Below are 20,628 nucleotides of genomic sequence, written 5' to 3' on the forward strand. Positions count from 1 at the left end.
TCTGTCATAATTTTTCTCATCTCTAAAAGCTGTAATATTCTTATTTGCAAAATAGTTCTATTAAAATCAGATGAAATAAATTTAACACCAATAAAAGATAAATGTATTATAAAAAATTCAAATGAAATAAAATCAGATGATAGATATCAAATAAATATTGCCATCCACTTTTTCAAAAGATACTGTTTCTGTGAATATATAGGAATATAATTCCAATTATCAGATAAATGATTTGTGAGGCATATGTTATTAAGTTGTCACTAGTGTTGAAGATAATAAAACTCTATGGTTATTGACTCAGTCTGACTTCGGTCTTATTTATAATAATTTTATGGTGGTAATTCTGATGCGGTGATGACCTTTTCTTTTTGTATGGTTTATAAACAGCGTTCATATAGCCAGCTTTAAGCTGCTCTTTAGTACTCACCTCAAGATGTGCAGTTTTTAGTATTTTGAATATGTTGTGCAACAAAATTTTCTTTTTAGTAATTCCACCTAAATATTTAAAATATCCGAAACTGGCTTTTAAGTTTCAAAGGTAGAATTTGTACCTTCATCCTTATCTGAATACAGAGAAGGTTTCCTAAGGTTTGAAACACAAAATAACTTAGGACTTTGCTTGAACTTCCTACTGCATTTTAAGAATGCTCAAGAAAGATTTCTTCTGTAGTTGAAAAGGCTACACAGAACTGTTTGGTGTTTATTAGTTTATCCCCCAAACATTTTTCAACCTAATATTTTATTAAACCTGTAACTGTTATGTCGAATTAGATGTGTTCTTTGTTCTCAGAGCTGATTGTAGGATGACAGCCTCTTCCTAGGAGGAAAGTCTTCCATAAGGACCACTGGGCAATTAAACAAATCACTGAGTTGATTGATCGTGGAGGGTTCAAAACGACTAATTTCTGAATTTAGGATGCAGTCTAGTTACTGACTTTGCAGGACTTCCTATGAAATTAGTTTAGCTGGATAGATGCGGATTCAGTTGACCAGTGTTTACAGCTGATTGATGTGGTCGTGGTGATATCTGTTATATCAGGCTCTGAGTAAAAAGCGCCTGTGAGCTACATACCTAGGAATAAAAAATGAAGGAAGGCTTTCCAATATAGGAGTCATTCATTTGATATTTAGCTCTGTAATCTTATTTACCGACTTGGTATTCCCACTTAACTTGAACTATATATATTTTTTTACGATGTAAGTGCTTTATTCATTTTCTCTAACTGGTAGAAATTTACGCTTACTGCCAAGCAAATGTTTAAGGCAGGTAAAGCCAAGTACTCACTTGGCTTAAGTTTTGACACTGCAAAACTGTGCTGAATTAGTTAAGAACTTGAGTTCTTAAGAGTCATTTTGCTAAGTATTCTAAAAACCTTTTAAGAAGCTTTAAGGATATCTATTTATTTCTCTGGTTTGTAGTTTGTACTGAACATGCTATTTAAAGTGTTGTGTGCCATTGGTAGCTTCTGTTTTCCTCGAGACTTTTCCTCTGATTCTGAATTGTAAAGTCAACCTTTTGGAAATTACCTTTTCTGAATAATTTTATTAAAACTAAACTTGGGACTGAAAAGATCCTCTTCTAGTATCATATCTCTAGTGATAACTATAAAAAATAGCCATCCTTATTTCTGCTCTCTGTACATATACCGAGGTATAAGAAAAGATCCGGATCTCTTAAGCTGATGAAATAATTAAAACACACACACACACACACACACACACACACAGAATTTTTGCACTTTAGAGTTAGAGAGGATCATGAAATCCGGTGTTTCTCAGACTTAAGTAGTGTTCCCCTGCTAAAGACAGTCTTATTCATCTCTAGCATATTAGAAAGCATTTGGTCATAAGTAACATAAACCCTACTTGGATGCATATAAAATTGACTTACATGATTAAGTGCCTGGAGATTGGTTTGGTTATGAAATTGAGCTGATCAAATACCCGTCAAGATTCTGTTTGTCTGTATGTCTGTTTAATCTGTTTGTCCTTCCTTCAGTCCATCCATTCACCTCTTCTTCCTTCTTTCTTTCCTTCTGTCCATCTACCCTTCCAGTTTTTGGTCTTATGCTGTGTTGGCTTTATTCTGTACGTTTTCTTTATAGGCTGGAAGCCTTTTTGGTGCAACTTTCGGTGGCTCTTAATATTCTGAAACTAGAGAAATACCTTGTTATTTGTGTCAGTCCTCTCAAAATTACTCTGGCCCTGCTTGGGTCATGTGCCAGCTCTGGACCAATCACTGTGTCCAGAAGAATAGGTTTATCCAAGGGGTGGATAAGCCACAATCTGAAATGCCTTTGGGGGAGAGGGAATTTCCTAAAAGAAAGCGATGTAGACACAGCAAGAAGTTCCAGATACCTACCATCTAGTGCCGGGCTTCCTTTTATTTAATGTTAGTTAAACGTGGAATTCTTAAGAGCTGGTATAATGCTGCCATAATTACAGCATTTTTCCAATTGTAATACCGAAATAAATTTGTGAGTTAATTACGAACTAAAATGGTACAACCCCAGCCAGATACAAGTTGACAGCATTTATTAAATCACCCTTTTAGAGTGAATCTGGCCCTGCCTGCCCAGTAAAGGGTCTGCTGAGGTCAGCTCACCTTTGCTACAGTTGCCTTAATGATGATTGACTTCTTCCCCTGGGTCTGCTCAGTCAGGAAGCTTTTATTCCAATAGCACAGCATACCAACTTTGGGTTTTCCTTGGTCTGAAAGCATATTTGCATATCAAGGTGGTCTCTTTTCAAGATTTCCCTTTGTTCTGCGACCACTAAACTGCAGTGTGATTGTGAACACAAATATATACCTGACTGCCAAAATTGCAGGACAGTGCTTGATTCCAAGGTGGTCATCCCAGTATTTTAAAGTATACTTCTTTCACCTTCTTTCTCTCCTCCTCCTCCTCCTCCTCCTCCTCCTCCTCCTCCTCCTCCTCCTCCTCCTCCTTCTTCTTCTTCTTCTTCTTCTTCTTATTATTATTATTATTATTATCATCAGTGTGGAAACACAAAATTTAAGACACTTTCATAGAAAAATTACAGATCTCCACAACACACTTGTTTGGGGTCCCTCCAATTGGAGGTGCCCCCAAGTGCCAAACCAGCACAGTCTTTCCCATATCTCAGCTGCAAAACAAATCAGTTTACATATTTACAGCATAGACGTCAGTGACTATGTTTTCTTTCAGAGATAAGTAGGATTTCCTTTAAGGAATATTTTTCACACATGTGTTTGTGAGTGCACGGAAATTTACAGAACACATCTCTTTCAACTCTCAGTCAAGTGTGAATGTAAAACCACATGAAGCAGTTATGCATTTAATTTGTATCGGGTCCCAGTTAGCTTCTCAGATGTTTTCATAGCTGGAGAAAACTTGGAAATACTAGATAACTTCAGGCAGAGCGTTCATGTCCTTTCCATGCCAGATCCAAGAGAACTAATCACTGTAATATCGGAGTAGAGGTTATTTGAGGATATCACTTGGAGGTGCTCCGAATCTCCCCAGCTTCATATAATAGCCTATTATAGTGTAGTCATCTTTTCTTTATCTAAAGCAGTACTCCTCAAAGGGGATGCTGTGGGGGTACCTAGGTGGTCTAGTTGGTTAAGTGTCCAGCTCTTGATTTTGGCTCTGGTCATGACCTGAGGGTTGTGAGATCAAGCCCCACCTTGGACTCCATCCTGGGCATGGACCCTGCTTAAGATTCTCTCTCTCTCCCTCTCACTTTTTTCCCTCCCCAGCTTCTCTCTCTCCCCCTCTCAAAAAGAAAAGGTGAGGGATGCTATTGGAGTTCGATGGTGGCTTTTTTATGTTGTTTTGAGACACTGTACAACACATTGCAGGATATTTAACATCCCAAGGCCCCAGACACTAATTGCCAGAGTGCCCCCATCATACTGACCCACATTTCCAAATGCCCCCAAGGACATACTATTACGTACATACTACTTGGTTAGAAGCCATTGTTCCAAACTCTTTCATATTGATTTCTACTGATGAATACTGTGTAAGGGCCCCAGATAGGACAAATCTTAGCTTCAAACCCTGGAGCTATCTCTTTCAAAGAGTATGACCTTAGGTGCTTCATTTGCCTCCTCTGTAAAATGGGGATAGCATTTACTTTGTAGGGTTCTTACGAAATTTAAAGGAAATAATGTATATTTTCTTCTCTCTCCTAGAATGAATTTCAGTAGTTTACTCTTTTATCTTTATCTTGAGAATCATCAGCACCTTAAATATAATCACAGACAGTCATTGCTTTATTCTGGCAAGTGGGAATTAGAACAAATGAATGGTGATTTTATAGATTTTAAGAGTCCTTATTTTTCACATGAATGTTAATTAATGATTTGAACAGAACCATTTGTGAATTCTGTGAGGTACTGGAAAAGGAAGTGGAAGGGGAGCTCAGACCTCCCAGTGCTGTCCCCAGCATTGGAATTGGCCCAAATTAATAACCCTCAGCTTTAAAGTGAGAGAGGGTAGGGAATCAAAGCAGAGACATTCATTAGTGAGCTTAAAAATCTCTTTCAGGTCTCCTAACTCAGGGAAAAGAACTAGGGGTGGTGGAAGGGAAGGTGGGCGGGGGGTGAAGGTGACTGGGTGACAGACACTCAGGAGGGCACTTGAAAGGATGAGCCCTGGGTGTTATTCTATATGTTGGCAAATTGAACACCAATAAAAAAATTATGAATAAAAAAATCTCTGCTCTAAGCATTCTTTTTTTAGGCTTATTTGAGAGAGCAAGAGAGAGAGCATGCACACAAACAAAAGAATACAAGCAGGGGGAGCTGCAGAAGGAGGAGGGAGAAGCTGACTCTCCCCTGAGCAGGGAGCCTGATGCCCATGGTTCCTTGCTCTATCCCAGGACCCTGAGATCATGACTTGAGCCAGAGGCAGATGCTTACCCGACTAAGCCACCAGGTGCCCCAGCACTAAGCATTCTTGATTCTCACAAGGAGAGCAGAGTGTCAGATTCTCAGATTCAATAGTTTTCTTCTTTAACTACTTTCCAAATATATGAGTAGTGGATGCAGGTCAAATCATTCAAACAGTGTAACTCAAACTGTAAAATTAGGATTGAAGGGCAGGAAAAATATCTAATGTTATATTTATTTTTGTGAGTTATTTTTGTGGTTTTCCTACAGATCATTTTAGCAGATTTCCGTATAGGTGTTTAACCATCCCTTTCCAGACAAATAATTAGTATAATTTTTGTAATTCTGGTTTTAAAGTGATTAATTCACATGACTTATGGAAAAAAGCACTGGACAGAAAGAAAAAGGGATGACACTTTAATAGTAATCTTCAAAACTTGGGAATATGTTGTGTTTTGTGGATTACTCAGGTCCTGCAACTTTTTAATCTACTTGTCTGAAGCATCCTGCAAATCTCCCCAAATATTACTGCTCAAAAACCTGGTGCATAGCCCTCCTGGAGGCCCAAGCTTCAGCATACTTAGAGAATTTCCTCAATTGAGCCCCTTCGGTAGGAGCTATAACAGACCAACTTTAGTTTCCAAATCTGTATCAGAGTGTTAAAGTATTATGTTATCTAGTACTAAAAACCATTCTGCGATTTAGAATTATGATTATTGTGAAATATTGCAATTGTTTTCATTATAGTTATTTATTTTCTCACATTTGTTGTGAGTTTTATCTTTGATATTTTGAAAAAAGGTCCCCCAAATCTATAACTTATTTCTGCAAAAAAAAAATTAAGTTTTTGATAGTAATGGGAAAACAAGATATGTTCTTATATTTATTTTTCTCAACTAAATATTCAGCTCTTTATTTTTATAAATTATTCAGAAAATTACATCATATATAGTGTAGTTATTATTAGTCTAGGGAGTCTTAATGGTTTTTCAGTACTAAATTGAGAGAAAACAAGCATTGAAAAGACCATTTTATTCCTTTAAGTGTTTCTGTACAGATATTAGTGCTTTAAAACAGGAGCCTAAGAAGCAGCAGTGGCTAACATCTAGTTGTTCTGTACAAGCCTCTTGAATAATTTTTATTTTTACAAGAAATCACTTTTGAAGGTATACTCCATTTAATAATGTTTGATTAACTGAAAAGTAATATCTATCATGTATTAAAGACTGTATTAGGCATAAGGTTTGTCTGAGACTCTATGCTGTCACATTATATGTCTCATTTCCTTAAATTTTTAAAAAATACTTATTTATTTATTTATTCTACTTTACATTTTGTGGCTTTTTTATTTTCATGTATCTATTTTTTATTGGTGTTTAATTTGCCAACATATAGAATAACACCCACTGCTCACCCCGTCAAGAGCCCACCTCAGTGCCTGTCACTCAGTCACCCCTACCCCCCGCCCACTACCCCTTCCACCACCCCTAGTTCGTTTCCCAGAGTTAGGAGTCTCTCATGTTCTGTCTCCCTTTCAGATATTTCCCAATTATTTTTCTCCTTTTCCCTTTATTCCCTTTCACTATTTTTTATATTCCCCAAATGAATGAGACCATATAATGTTTGTTCTTCTCTGATTGACTAATCTCACTCAGCATAATACCCTCCAGTTCCATCCACGTCGAAGCAAATGGTGGGTATTTGTCGTTTCTAATGGCTGAGTAACATTCCATTGTATACATAGACCACATCTTCTTTATCCATTCATCTTTCAATGGACACTGAGGCTCCATCCACAGTTTGGCTATTGTGGACATTGCTGCTAGAAACATCAGGGTGCAGGTGTCCCGGCGTTTCATTGCATCTGTATCTTTGGGGTAAATCCCCAGCAGTGCAATTGCTGGGTCTAGGGCAGATATATTTTTAACTCTGAGGAACCTCCACACAGTTTTCCAGAGTGGCTGCACCCTGGAATCCCCTATCTGCAGTTCATATTCCCACTAACAGTGCAGGTGGGTTCCCCTTTCTCCGCATCCTCTCCAACATTTGTGGCTTCCTGCTGCGTTAATTTCCCCATTCTCACTGGTGTGAGGTGGTATCTCATTGTGGTTTTGATTTGTATTTCCATGATGGCAAGTGATGCAGAGCATTTTCTCATGTGCGTGTTGGCCATGTCTATGTCTTCTTCTGTGAGATTTCTGTTCATGTCTTTTGCCCATTTCCTGATTGGATTGTTTGTTTCTTTGCTGTTGGGTTTAATAGTTCTTTATAGATCTTGGAAACTAGCCCTTTATCTGAGACGTCATTTGCAAATACCTTCTCCCATTCTGTAGGTTGTCTTTTACTTTTGTTGACTGTATCCTTTGCTGTGCAAAAGCTTCTTATCTTGATCAAGTCCCAATAGTTCATTTTTGCTTGTGTTTCTCTTGCAAAAGAAAAGAAAAGAAAAGAGAAGAGAAGAGAAGAGAAGAGAAGAAAGAGAAAGAGAATAAAATAAAAGAAAGAGAAAAAAAGAAAAGAAAAAAACGGGTGGGGGGTCAGAAACAAATCAAAAAACAAAAAAAAACAAGGGGGAGTACCCTCTGATTCTGTGTACTGTAAATCCCTCGACCCCCCCTGGAACTTTCCAGTGCTGCTTGGTGAATAATTTGTTTTTCCCCTGTCCCCCTAGCTGGTCTCCTGGGGGAAGGGCCTGCTGTGCTGATTTTCAGGTGTTAGCACTTGGGGGAACTGCTCAGTCCCCTGCCTGCTGCAAGGCTCAGTGAAAGATGTTTAAACTGTTTATCAGGTGAGGCCACTGTGAGGCTCAGTGGGGGTTGTTTACCCCTTGAGGCCCCAGGAGGAGCAACCAGAGTAGTGGCAGCCAGCTCTCCAGCCCTACAGTCAGCTCCCGCAGTAACTCGGGAGCTCTCAGTCTGCAGGGGCCTGGAGACTCTGGGGCGGGGGCACTCATCTGCTCAGCTTGTGGCAGGAGCCTCCTTGTTGTCCTTGGCCCTCGCGGCTTCTACCTGTCAGCGAAGGAGGCCAGATACTGGGCTGTGTCCCCGGCGCCCTGGGCTCCCAGGCCTGTGCTGTTGGAATCCTGCTCCTGCCACGCAACCCCCTTCACGCGGAGCCGCAGCTGGAGCCCCTCCGAGCTACTCCCCGGTCTAGCCAAGTGCACTGCAGCCCTTTAGGCAGCTCGGCTCTGGGGTGTGGCGTGCTGTCCCCGGGGCGCAGGTGTCTGTTAGTGCCTCTGGGAGCCTGAGGGCATCCCCACCCTCCTGGGTCCTGCTCCAACTTCCTGTGAGCCCCTTTCCATCTGGGAAGATTGGTGAAGCTCCTGCTTCTCCGGGACGGAGCTTTCCTGTCCTGGGGACACCGTCCCCAGCCTTAGCCGGCTCCACATGGGGCCCCTTCCCCTTGGATGCTTTTTGTTTCTTTATTTCTTTTTCCCCGTCCTCCTACCTTGATAGATGCATGAAGTCTTCTCACTGTAGCGTTCCAGCTGTTCTCTCTTTAAATCTCAGGCCAAATTGGTAGATTTTGAGGATTATTTGAAGGTTATCTTGGTAATTTGGTGGGGAGAGGTGACTTGGGAACCCTACTCTTCCACCATCTTGCCCAGAATACTTTTCTGACATTCTTCAGCTACACATATTTAGGGCACTAATTACTTGTAATGAAAAACTGACTTAATTTTTCACATCAACCCTTTTAAGTTATTTAACTTCCTGTGTACTGTATTCTGAATGCTGTTCAGTTAAAGAGACTGCGATCTGTAAAAATATGTGTTTTCTAATGCTTTTCAATCTGGAGATAGGGGATTCCATGGGTCGGGGTTATTGGATAATACCCCTGGAGAAGATATAAACAGGTAGGCCTCGGTGATATGTGTATACGTGTGTATAAGCCCAAAACAGCAAGAATTTTTAACAGAATCCTTTGAAAAATCACTAGGGGTGGTGAAAGGGGAGGAGCGAGGGGGTGGGGGTGATTGGGTGACGGGCACTGAGGGGGGCACTTGACGGGATGAGCACTGGGTGTTATTTTGTATGTTGGCAAATTCAACACCAATAAAAAATAAATTTATTATTTAAAAAAAAAGAACCCTTTGAGAAATCAATAGAAAAAGTCCTGTGCCCTTTGCTGAAAAACTATAAATCTCTACTGTCCTAGTGACTATCTTTGTTGATTTCTAAAAATGTGTCTCTCTTGGGTTTAAATCTGAGAACGGTGTGCTGTCAGAATTGATTACATGAGCAGACTTTTTTTTCCTTTGTGCTTCTAAGGATATCCTGAGATCTGTTTAATTGGACACTGAAGGCAGAGCATCTGGCCTTACTTCAGTTAAAAACAAAGGAAAAAATGCCTGTAATTTAATATAAACATATGGTGCCATCTGATTCTCCAAAGATATCCCTACCTTAAATATTAGTGCTTAAAACTAGCTTCTTTTTCTTTTCTTTTCCTTCCCCACCTTAGCTACATTTTTTTTTTATGTAACTGGCTTAGGAGGTCTGTGCAAATCAAACAGGGTTTGGGATCGAGATGGTTTTTACTGCAAGATGAGAATATTCACTCATTACAGGCCCCCAGACATGTGGGAGATGATCTTCAGTAGGACAGTAACCAATACACTTCATCTTCATGAAAATTCAAATAAAAGATGATGCTATTTGGAAGACAAGTTTTGACAGGAAAAAATTATATTTTGGCTGCAAAGGTTAGTTAGATGCAGGAAAATGATACTAAGAGGAATATCTTCCTTATTCCTTAGACTTTAAAAATGTTCAATTTATTACCTCAGGGTTTGGTATCAAATTAAAAATAGATAAATGGAGACTTTAATAGTAGCCATCTGTCTGGAGAGTTTTTATTTGGTTTGTCTGGAGAGAGGAAGGATGGCTTAGATTATCTTTGAATGTCTCTTAGATATTTCAAGAGGGGAATGCTGTGGGTAGGGTGGGAAGATACAAATCACATGAGCAGATGATCTTACAGCTTCAGGGAAGTGTTAAGACTGGGAAGGGGAACAAGGCACTTCAGAGTTGGAGGGAACAGGTAGCCTGCAGAGAGGAACTCAGAAGTCATTTGGTTCAGGGTGTTTTGAATAAAATAAATAGTGGTTCTGTTAATGAACAAAAAGAAGTATCTCAGCTATGAATATGTAAGCAACTCTACAGTACACTGCTGTCTATGATCTTGTTGCTATGAGAATATAAGTAATCCTGAATCGATATGTAAAATGGATGTATTGAAAGGGACAGGTTTCATCAGAAGTTTAATATAAAATTAAATGGTGCTTGTCTCCTAAGCTGTGATGTGGTGTGAGATGGTTACAGACAACCAGAGTGAATACATCTAATGGACCGGAAATAAGTCACTAATACTGAATACCTGGACCTGGTTGGAGGCAAAGGGCCTGGGAAAAAGCTGAAATATACAAAGAGCCAACGATGCCCCTGGCCGAGTGTCCTTACTCTAATAAGTCACAGAGAAATCTTTGTTACATTTCACATCTTTGAAGAAAGAATTCCAAATGTCAGACACATCTGATGTATATTGTACTTCCTACTGGGCAGCCAATGTATGACTCAGAGGTAGTTTCTGTGAGTAGTGCTGTCCTCTCCAACGGAGATATGTCCCTGACAGAGCCATTGGGGTTTCCCTACATAAAAAAAAAAAAAGTTGGATTGTGTGGATTCCAACAGTAATGGTGTTCTGGAAGAGAGTGTCTGTTTGTGTAAATGGAGGTCTCAGTCCTTGGATTCCCCAGAAGATTTATGTGGGGATCTGCACTCCAATAAAGATAGCCAGAAAGAATGTAGTAAATGCAAAGCGGTTCGTTAAAGCAAAAAAAGTGCACTTTCAAGGTGGGAGAATAGGCAGGTTCTGAGAGGTGGAACCGGCCCCTAGGTTGTTCTGGAATTGGGTATTACTGGGCCTCTCTGGGCTGGGAGGAGCTGTGATCTGCAGTGAGGTGGTCTCTTAATGGAGGCTGCCTCCAGTCATTTGGGAAACTCCTCCCACAAGTTGGGATTAAGAGTTTGACCCTCTGAGGTTTGGCAGCCTTCTCCGTGGGGGGGGGGATAGAGAGTTGTAGCCATTATGCAAATACATTATAATGAGTCTAGGGGTTACCTTGGGGTAGGGGTGGAAGGGGAGAGAGCATGTTCTACACCTGAGGCATTTGATCTGCCCACCCCAAGGTCTTAGAAACTACAAAGGAGGCCATTGTCTTCCCAGGATTTTTTTTTAAATTTTTATTTATTGATGATAGTCACAGAGATAGAGAGAGAGGCAGAGACATAGGCAGAGGGAGAAGCAGGCTCCATGCACCGGGAGCCTGATGTGGGATTCGATCCCGGGTCTCCAGGATCGCGCCCTGGGCCAAAGGCAGGCGCCAAACCGCTGCGCCACCCAGGCATGCCTCTTCCCAGGATTTTAATGTGTAGCTTATTTATCACCAGCCTTGCCTCTGCTCCTCTCCCCATCATTTCCCTTTAAAGACTGGGGACCGTGCCTTAGGGTGTTCCTTCCACTGCTTCAGTCTCCCTTCTGCAAAACAGTCGCAGATTTTAAAATCTGATTCTAAGAAAATTTTTGTTTCAAGAATCTAATGGCATTGCTGCTCATTCTGCTTCATTTAGCTCTTTGTCAAGGTAAACAGTTTTGTTACTGTAGCTACAGAGGAACCGGGAAAGGAGACTTCATACCCAATTATCTAACGTGACTTATTTAATGATTTATTCACTGTCCTTAAAGAACAGTGAGTTGATGTCCTCTTTGAGGAGGGGCATGGAGAGTTCTTTCTATGTATCCCAGCAGTCTTTCTGGACACTTTTGACGTTACCCAATGGGCAGTGAGGGGTAAGCAGCAACATAGCACAGTTTTCAAGTGCCTCCCAAAGGAGATCTCAGTATGAGCTTTCCTAGTGAGAAGTTACAAATTCCCATGGCTTCTCACCTAAACATATGAGATATAAATAGTAGGTGTTTATAGTCCTGAGTTCTTCTTTTAGCAGTTACAATATCAAAAATTAAATTTCTGCTTCTCATGGAGGTCTCGCATTTTGTCAGCAAGATTTTTAAATGATTATTGAGGATCCTTTGGCATTTAAGAAAACAGGAATTGTTTGAGACACATGGCAGTGAATGGTATAAAGACAGAACAGGAAAACTGCATTTTTTCTGGACAATATATGCTAAAATCTTGACATATCAGTGTTTGGAGCTCATGTAGCAGATGTTTTGATGTAACAGTCTTTTGGAGGTAACTTGACCTCTGCAGATGGCTTCCTAGTCTGTACATCAGTATGTGGCTGGACCTGTGCAGTTTGTTTGATGTCCCTGCCCCTCATTTTCTTGGTTGCTTCTGTGCCACTCCCGGGGCCTTTCTAATTGCCTTCTATGTGCTGTTCTCTCTGGGTAGGAGCACTCTGTCTCCAGCCCTCCACTGGCCACTGGCCAGTCCCTACCTTCTTTAGAGCTCCTCTCAGGTCAGAGAGGCTGTATCATCTCTTCTGAGATTGCTCAGCTCCCCTCACTCTGCCTCCTTCTGCTCTGCTTGAGTTGTCTTCACAGCTCTTACCTTTCCCTGAAGTGATATCCTATGCTTGTTTGTTCTTAAGTGCTGCAACGATGTCCAGTTCCAGCTGTCTTGTTCACTGAAAGATTCATAGTGCCTTAAGTTGTACCTGGCACATGGTAGGGACTCAGTGAATTATGTCCAGTGAATGCATGATTGTCCAAATGGATCATTGGGAAATTCAGACATTATTAGGCTCGTGGTGCTTTATTTTATTAAATGAAGTTTTGGAGATGTAGAATTTGTTTATCCCCACCCCAAGTCTGCAAAGGTGAATTTATATTCTTATATTTGTGTTACTTGGTATTAGAGATCTGAAGTGCTGATCACTCACTCCTTTCCTCCTCCCCTGGATTCCACTGGAATTTAAACACACAGTGAGTTGGATGGAGATTGATTTTTCCATTATTAAACTGAGCACCGCCTGATAACCTACAGCGTGGGGGCCTTGGAGAAGCTTGATTTGAAGCAACTTGGTTTCCAGAATGTAAAATGAGCTACCCACTCCTTTGGCAGTTACCTCTCTCCCTCCAACTGAATGTTGAGTGGGTCTGACCAGGAAGCCTTATGGCATGAAACAAAAGACAGAGGGCGCACTGACCTCAACAAGCCATGAGCAGGCCATGAAAAGACAAAATGGAACCTATTTTATTTATCTACTATTTAGAAATGTGAAAATGTGGCTCAGTGGATGTCAGATTCTACTGGTTTCATTGGCAAGTTCTCCTCATATGGAAAAGATTCAGGAAACAGGTGGAGAGTGAAATTGAAAGGATTGCTCCAGCTCTGCCCCCCTCAAGTGGGAACCAAGCAGTATCCCCTTTTCAGTGTGAAAAGGGGGACAGGTTGCAATTATGGTTGTCCCCTGGGTGGTTGCAGTTGCAACACGTCTATTAAAATATACCAACTAACAAATAATTTGAACCAGAAAAGAGCTATCAACTCTGAGAGTTGCTGCAATTGTGAGTCGTCTAGACATCTGCCAAATAAAATAGTAAGTTCTATTTGTACGTATGTTTAAGGGGGAGAATGGATGTTAATCCAGCATCTATTCAACATCTGTCAATAAGAAATGTGTATCCTTATGAGAAAATATCATATCCTACTCTTGATATGTTTAGTATGACTAATACTAACTTCATGTCCAAACTCAGCAGCTTTTTATGTTTCAGGTTCGTGGGAGTAAGGGAGAAGTACTATACATTTTGGATGCTACCAACCCTCGACACTCCAACTGGCTTCGCTTTGTTCATGAGGCACCATCTCAGGAGCAGAAAAACTTGGCTGCCATTCAAGGAAGCTTATTTGCTTCTTATTTGTACTATGTACTGTGAGAGGAATGAACCAATTTATAACTGCACTCCCTGTTTTAAATTTATTCCCAATGACCTGCTTCAAATAACAGTAACTAACTCATAAAGCAGAGAAATCTCATGTATTCAGCATATGCAGAAAAGGGTTAAATCTAGTTGTAAATTGACACCAGATCATTCTCTTTATGAGAATTCTTGAGGGAATGAATTACATGCTCTGATAATGTCCTTGGCAGATCTTGTTTTCAAGTACTTTTGATTCATTCAGTGAACATTTATTGATAGTTTCTTTACTTGATGGTTTATTTGGCTCATAGTGCAATATTCTGTGTTATTACTTGGGAAAGGCTTCATGGAGAAATTTTATTTGGGTATATCCTCATGACTAGATTTTGAGCTTCTCGAGGATAGTGTATTAGCCAGTGTTTCCCAGAGAAATAGAACTGATAGGATCTAGATATCTGTCTTTCTGTCTATCTATTTATATATATCTCTATCTATCGAAAGATTCATTCCAGGGAATTGGCTCACGTGGTTATGGAGGCTGGCCAAGTCCAGAATATGCAGAACAAGTGTCCCACTTTGAATCTAGAGGCCACAGGCTGACGTAGAAGAACCAGTGTCCCACTTTACACACCGTTAGGCTGGAAGAGCAGATATTCTAGTTTGAAGATCATCAAGCAGGAGAATCCTCTTATGTGGAGGAGGATCACCCTGTTGTTCTGTTCAGGTCTTCAACTGATAGGATGAGGCTCACCCACACTGGAGGACAATTTGCATTAGTCAAGTCCATCTATTTAAATGTTAATCGCATGCCAGAACACCCTCACAGAAACACCCAGAATGATGTTTGAACAACTATCTGGTGATCCTGTGGCCCAGTCAAGTTAATACATAAAATTAACCATCCTCAGTAGGAACCGTATTTTATTGAATTCCATATCCCTGTATCCTTGCCTAGTGCTGCACATTACATTGGGCTCTGACAGAAACTGTGAGTTGAACATAGCTGATTCCTCAGCAGAAATTCCGCCAAGATGAGAAAAAGTTAAGCAATAAGTTTTTAGAGGAGTCCTCTAATTAAAACTCCTTTATCAGATGGTTAACAGAATGAAGAAACATTGCAATTCACTGGGAAATTGGTTGATTGCATGTGAAAGCACAGCTCCTGGTACCTAAGCTGCAAAAAAAAAGCAAAGCTATGGTTGGCAGAAGTAAGAGAGAAGGGAAAGAATAAGGAAACTAATATTTCTTTAAGAATTTACCATGTGCGGGCAGGCCCAGTGGCTTAGCGGTTTAGCACTGCTTTCTGCCCAGGGCGTGATCCTGGGGACCCGGGATCAAGTCCCATGTCAAACTCCCTGCATGGAGCCTGCTTCTCCGTCTGCCTCTCTCACTCTCTCTCTCTCTCTCTAATAAATAAATTAATAATCTTTATAAACAAAGAATTTACCATGTTTATTGTTCTAGAAGCTTCATTGTACATCATGTCATTTACTCTGATCCGAAAGACTGTAAATTTAATAATTTGCTGAGAGTTATGCTGATTTCACTCCATTCTGAGTGTAAAGTCCACAGTCAGAAGAGGGAAAATGCACAGAATTAGTTTTTAAAGTAACCAGAAAGGATAGTCATCTAGAATATTCCATTTCCTGATGTTATTAGCTAACCATATTTTCTCCATACAGATAAGCATTGGATAACCAATGTAATTACTGTCTTTTTTTGTCTGGATAAATGAGAGATGCCTCTTACAAAAGGCTAGATTGGGCTGGAAAATAGAATCTTTTTGGCAGCTGGAGATATTCAAGCCACTTTTTAGGTTATTCAGGATATACGTTGATCCAACCACAAATTTCAACTGATATTTTTAAATGTGCATACATTAATTTTTTCCAAGCATTTTGTATTTTTTATGGCTTCCTGATGCAGTCCTCTTCCAGCACCTCCAGCATGACCTCACAATTTTAATTTACAAACTCAGTTCAAGTGTCTCCTTGTGAATGTTACTGATATCAAAAAGCCTACATGTAGACTCATGGAATTTACTTTAGGCAAATCCACTGTTTTGTGTTCTTTCTTTATTCTGTGTTTTAGAGAATGTTATTCTGTTTAATCTACATTTTTTCCTTATGCTTAAATAGTAACTCTAACCTTTGCTCAGCTGCCTTTTGTTTGTGACCTTTCTTCCTATTGGTGGTTATGTCTGTATCATTGATAACACTCTACGTTTGCCCAGACTCCCAAAGGATTGCCTGCTCAGCTTTGAGTTCCCTTTAACTGTATATTTTGCTTGCAATGATCCCTTTAGGTAATGGAATACTATGTCGGTAAGTGTTTATCTCCACCTTTTACCCACATCACTCCTCTAGGCCCTACTTATGTATTTCTTTATAAGGGAACCACCTGCACGTCTCTCTTGTTTAGTAGCCGGTGTTGCAAAGACTCACACAGTTCTCCCGGTCATTCGGTCATTCAGTGTCGTACCTGTCTTCTGCTATGTCAGGTGCGCTTCCTTCCTTGAAATAGAGTAGGAATCTACAGAAGATGACTGTTGGCAACTTTGATACTCTCAGAAATTATTGTTCGATTTAAGAGGAGGTGAAGTGGGGGTGCGACTGGAAGAGGATTCATAAACTAGAAGATCTGTGAAGTTTCATATTCAAATTAATTACAATCTGTTCAGAGGCCAGTGTGAGAGCCTTTTGGTGCACAAGTGATGACAGTGTCTTTAATTCCTTTTAACATTATCTTGGCTTTTCCTTAGAGTGGGATCGAGTGCACTCTGTGTTCCTTGCCACAGAGCACAGTATGGATCTTTGTCGCTCCCTTGGCGGAACGTCTGTTTTCCTTGAATGCTAGCTGGAGTAGCAGACTGTTCAGGGTTCAGAATCACATCTGAGCTGGGAGCAGAGGACCCAGCTATAATGGGTCACAAGGCTGACAGTGATGTCAGCCTTCTGATTTGGTGGAATAATCTCCTGAGGGTTGCATTCCAGAAACATCGAGCTGGTAGGAGAAGACCATAATGTTTCCTGCTTAACATTATGAATCACTTACATTCCAAATTGTATCTGAAATTTGGGGTATTCAGGAAATTTCTTGTTTGAGCTGTATGTCCCAGGATTGGAGTAAATGAGAAACATTTGTGGCTATGTGGCTTGCTTGGTGGAAAACATCAATAGTTGGTCCAATTTTTTTGGACAAGGGATTAAGAATTTGAAGTCTGTTTTGGCAGATAATTGGAACTCCTTTTTGGAGACTTAGTTCACTGGTAGTTTTGCAATTTATTTGATTTTGGAAGATTTGCTTTGGAAATGATGATTTAAATATATGAATTATTGAAGGATCTCATAAGCAAAAAATTCTTCCCACATGCACACATTTCAGAACAATTCATTGAACTGTATGTTCAGACTTCTGAAAAGTATTTCCAACTGAACCAGAAAATTCTAAGTGTGAAAGATGTGGCTTAAAATGAACCAAAAGAATTCTTAGGCTCCATAAAAAATGGGTGATTCTTATTACTAAGTATTAATTTCTTTACACCAAAGGAAAAATGTAATATTGGAAGAAATATTTGACCTACTCAGATTTTACAGGCTTTTAAAAATTTCTGATCTTTTCATAGAAAATTATTTATGTACAGAATTACATCATTTAAAGTCAAGACTTTGAATTCTTGGAATATTTTAGATATAGTGCTACATCTCATGTTCTTAAAGACATAGTTCCAGGCATCCCTTCCTGGGACTTTTTTGCAGCATAATATCAACATAAATGAAAAGGTGGCTTGGTGTTATAAGAAAAAGGAGCATATAGAAAACCTGGGTTTTTGGAACACCTCATGAGGGATGTCAGGTTGTAGGGATGGACTGAATATGTTGAGAGAGCACTAGGTATTGAGCCAAACTTGTGATGTCAACAAAGCTTTGTCCCAATTCTGATGTCAGTTTCGTTTTCCCATTAGCAGGAGAGCTATTTTATTACATATTATTTTCTCTCCTTTCTCTGCCTTGTGCAAGGATGGGTAGTCTTAGGCAGTTTATCTTGGAGTCTTCTGGTGACACATGATATTTCAAAATGGTCAAGCCAAGAGATCAAATGTGGATTCCTGTGAGAGAAGCAACTTGATTGTTTCTAAAGCACAGACAAGACTTTCTCCATTGTCATGAAGACATTGAGATCCATGGGCTTATTAAATGTTGTTGATGCAGCATTCAGATCACAGGGGCACCAACCTAGCAACCAAAAAAAAAAAATCAACTGGATTTTTCATTTATACCAAAAATTATAAAGACTTTTCTCTAATTCAGTTTCTTTTCTGTTTTTTAAATCAGATTTATATAAAAGTTTTTTTAATAATTTTTCTAGACTCTGTTACAGAATATTAGGGAGCAGCTATCTAATGATTTCTTTAGTAATACCATAATAATATCAGTTAAATATCTTGGAGATCTTTTAATGGATTATTTTATAGTAAAGTACATATTTGTCTTTCCTTAGTTAAAAGTTTAAAATAAGTACAATTAGAAGCAGTAGGTCCTATGAAATTTTAAGTACTAGCCCTACTGTGGCTACATATTACTATAGGAAGTTAAATTATTATATTACTTATAAATATATTATTTTAATTCAATTGGAGATTATCCGCAAGTCAAACGACTATTTTTAGAAATATCCTTAAGCTGTATAGATTGATAACTTTGAAATACATCATTTAATCCTTAATAATGATGATGGTGACGGCAGCTAGCACAGAATAGGTACTATGTGCCTATAAGTGGTCATGTGTATTAGAACCTTAATATGTACCATGAATATGTGAGGAAGGCACTAGAATTGTCCCCTCCTCTGTCAGGTGAGGTTGCTGATACAGAATCTAAGTAACTTGCCTGAGCCACACAGCCATTGAGTAGCTGGATAGGAACTGAGTCCAGGTAATTTGTCTTCCCTGTCCACCGTGTAAACCTCTGTGCTCTAATACCTTAGAGTTAATTTGCAAAAGAGTAAACACAGATTTTAAAAGCCTTCCATGCTTCTGAATTTACTATTTAGATAGTTTTGAAACTACTGAACATTTGCAAACAGTTTCATTTAAGAATATACATAGTTTAGAGTTATTTAGAACTCATGTTCCTTGATATTTTTAAGTTCTCAAAACATCCTGAATTCATTCAAAGGCATTGCACCTTCTTTTCTTTTATACAAAAGTCATGCGTAGGCAATATGTGTTTTAGCCTCTTTTTCCCTTTGGTGAGGGAAATTAGCTTTGTTGGAGGATGAGGAAAAGTTAGAGTCAGTGGACAAAACAAACACTTGATATAGAAGTAGAAAGAATGCAGAACTGAGCCCAGTTTGGATTCTGTTAAGAAAGGCAATTTAAAGGCCTAATTTCTGGCCCTGACCCTTGTTGGCTGAACACTTCACTTGATGCATTCATTCAACTGATAGCCCTCGAGCATCTGCTGTGGGCCAGGGCCTGTACAAAACTGAGCCCAGTTTGGATTCTGTTAAGAAAGGCAATAAATGCCTAATTTCTGACCCTTGTTGGCTGAACACTACACTTGATGCATTCATTCAACTGATAGCCCTCGAGCATCTGCTGTGGGCCAGGGCCTGTACAGAACACTGGACATGTTATAGTTCAAAAGATAATCTAGTCACTGTTTCCATAGTGGTAAAAATAATCTTGGAACTCTTGTTTCTGTTGTGAATTAATGATGATAATACCTACCTCATTGGATTTTGTGAAGATTAAGTTAAATAAGATAACATAAGCAAAACACCTGGCCCCTATGTGTGCCATATAAGTTAGCAAGTATTTTTATCACCACTCTGCCATGTGTATAGTTTTTGTCTCTGTAGTTTTGTTTCTATATAAAACAGAGCAAAGTCTGTTTTATTTCTCTAACATCTCAAGGTAGCTGGTATAAATCCCAAGCATGCCAAAGACGTTTAAGTAAATAATCACCACTCAAGGAACAACGTGCTATGTGGATGACAGTCCTAACGGGCCTACTCCCAATGAAGACAGCAGCAGCCTAGTGCCCTGTTCCTGGGCTCCTCAGTTGGATGCACAGGGAAGCATGTGTTCGCTTAGGCCACTTGAATATTGTTTACCGGGGCCATCGTACTGGCTATGGCTGGGTGGCCTGTCTTCTCTTTGGAAAGGTTGCTAGGACTTTATAAATGTAAGAAATGTCCTGTAGGGAAGATATCTTGTTGTGCTGTGCAGAGACCTTTATTAGATATGGTGGTTTGGCAGCTTCAGAGATAGGTTTAAGATCATTATTATTATGCTAAACCGCTTTCAGCTTTTTAAGAGAAGCAGGTTTTGTGCCAGCTGATTGTTTCTTAGTCAACCTTGTGCCTGCAGTCAGCTACCTTTCCGAATGGGGAATGCTGGATGTTAGTAGGTAGGGTCTTTAGAAATCATTTCAGTGAGCCTACACCTTCATAATTTGTAGGGCAGTAAAGCCTACCGCTGAGGCATCAACCAAGGAGAAGCTAGAGTGTTTGTTTCCTAACTGCGCTGCGGCCTTTGTTAACAGGATTGGTGATACTGAAAGTATGAAATAGAATTTAAAAAAGGAATTCTGTGAAATTCTTCTTTGGGAGGAAAAGTGCTGAGTCTTCGATTTTATATTTAAAGTTATTATTATTACTAATTTAAAATTAAATTCTATTTAATTTCTAATTTAACATTTTAAGTGAATTTGAAGCAGAATTGTTTAAGATTTTCCCAATACCTCTAGAATAGAAATCTAGAGTAATATATCCATGGGCCCACTTAGAGAAATGATTTACTTATATATGTGTTTTTGTCACTGAACTGAGTTCCTCAAGAACTGAACTGAGGA

The sequence above is a fragment of the Vulpes vulpes genome, unplaced genomic scaffold (genome assembly GCF_048418805.1).
Source record: "Vulpes vulpes isolate BD-2025 unplaced genomic scaffold, VulVul3 Bu000000624, whole genome shotgun sequence".
NCBI classification, from domain to species: Eukaryota; Metazoa; Chordata; class Mammalia; order Carnivora; family Canidae; genus Vulpes; species Vulpes vulpes.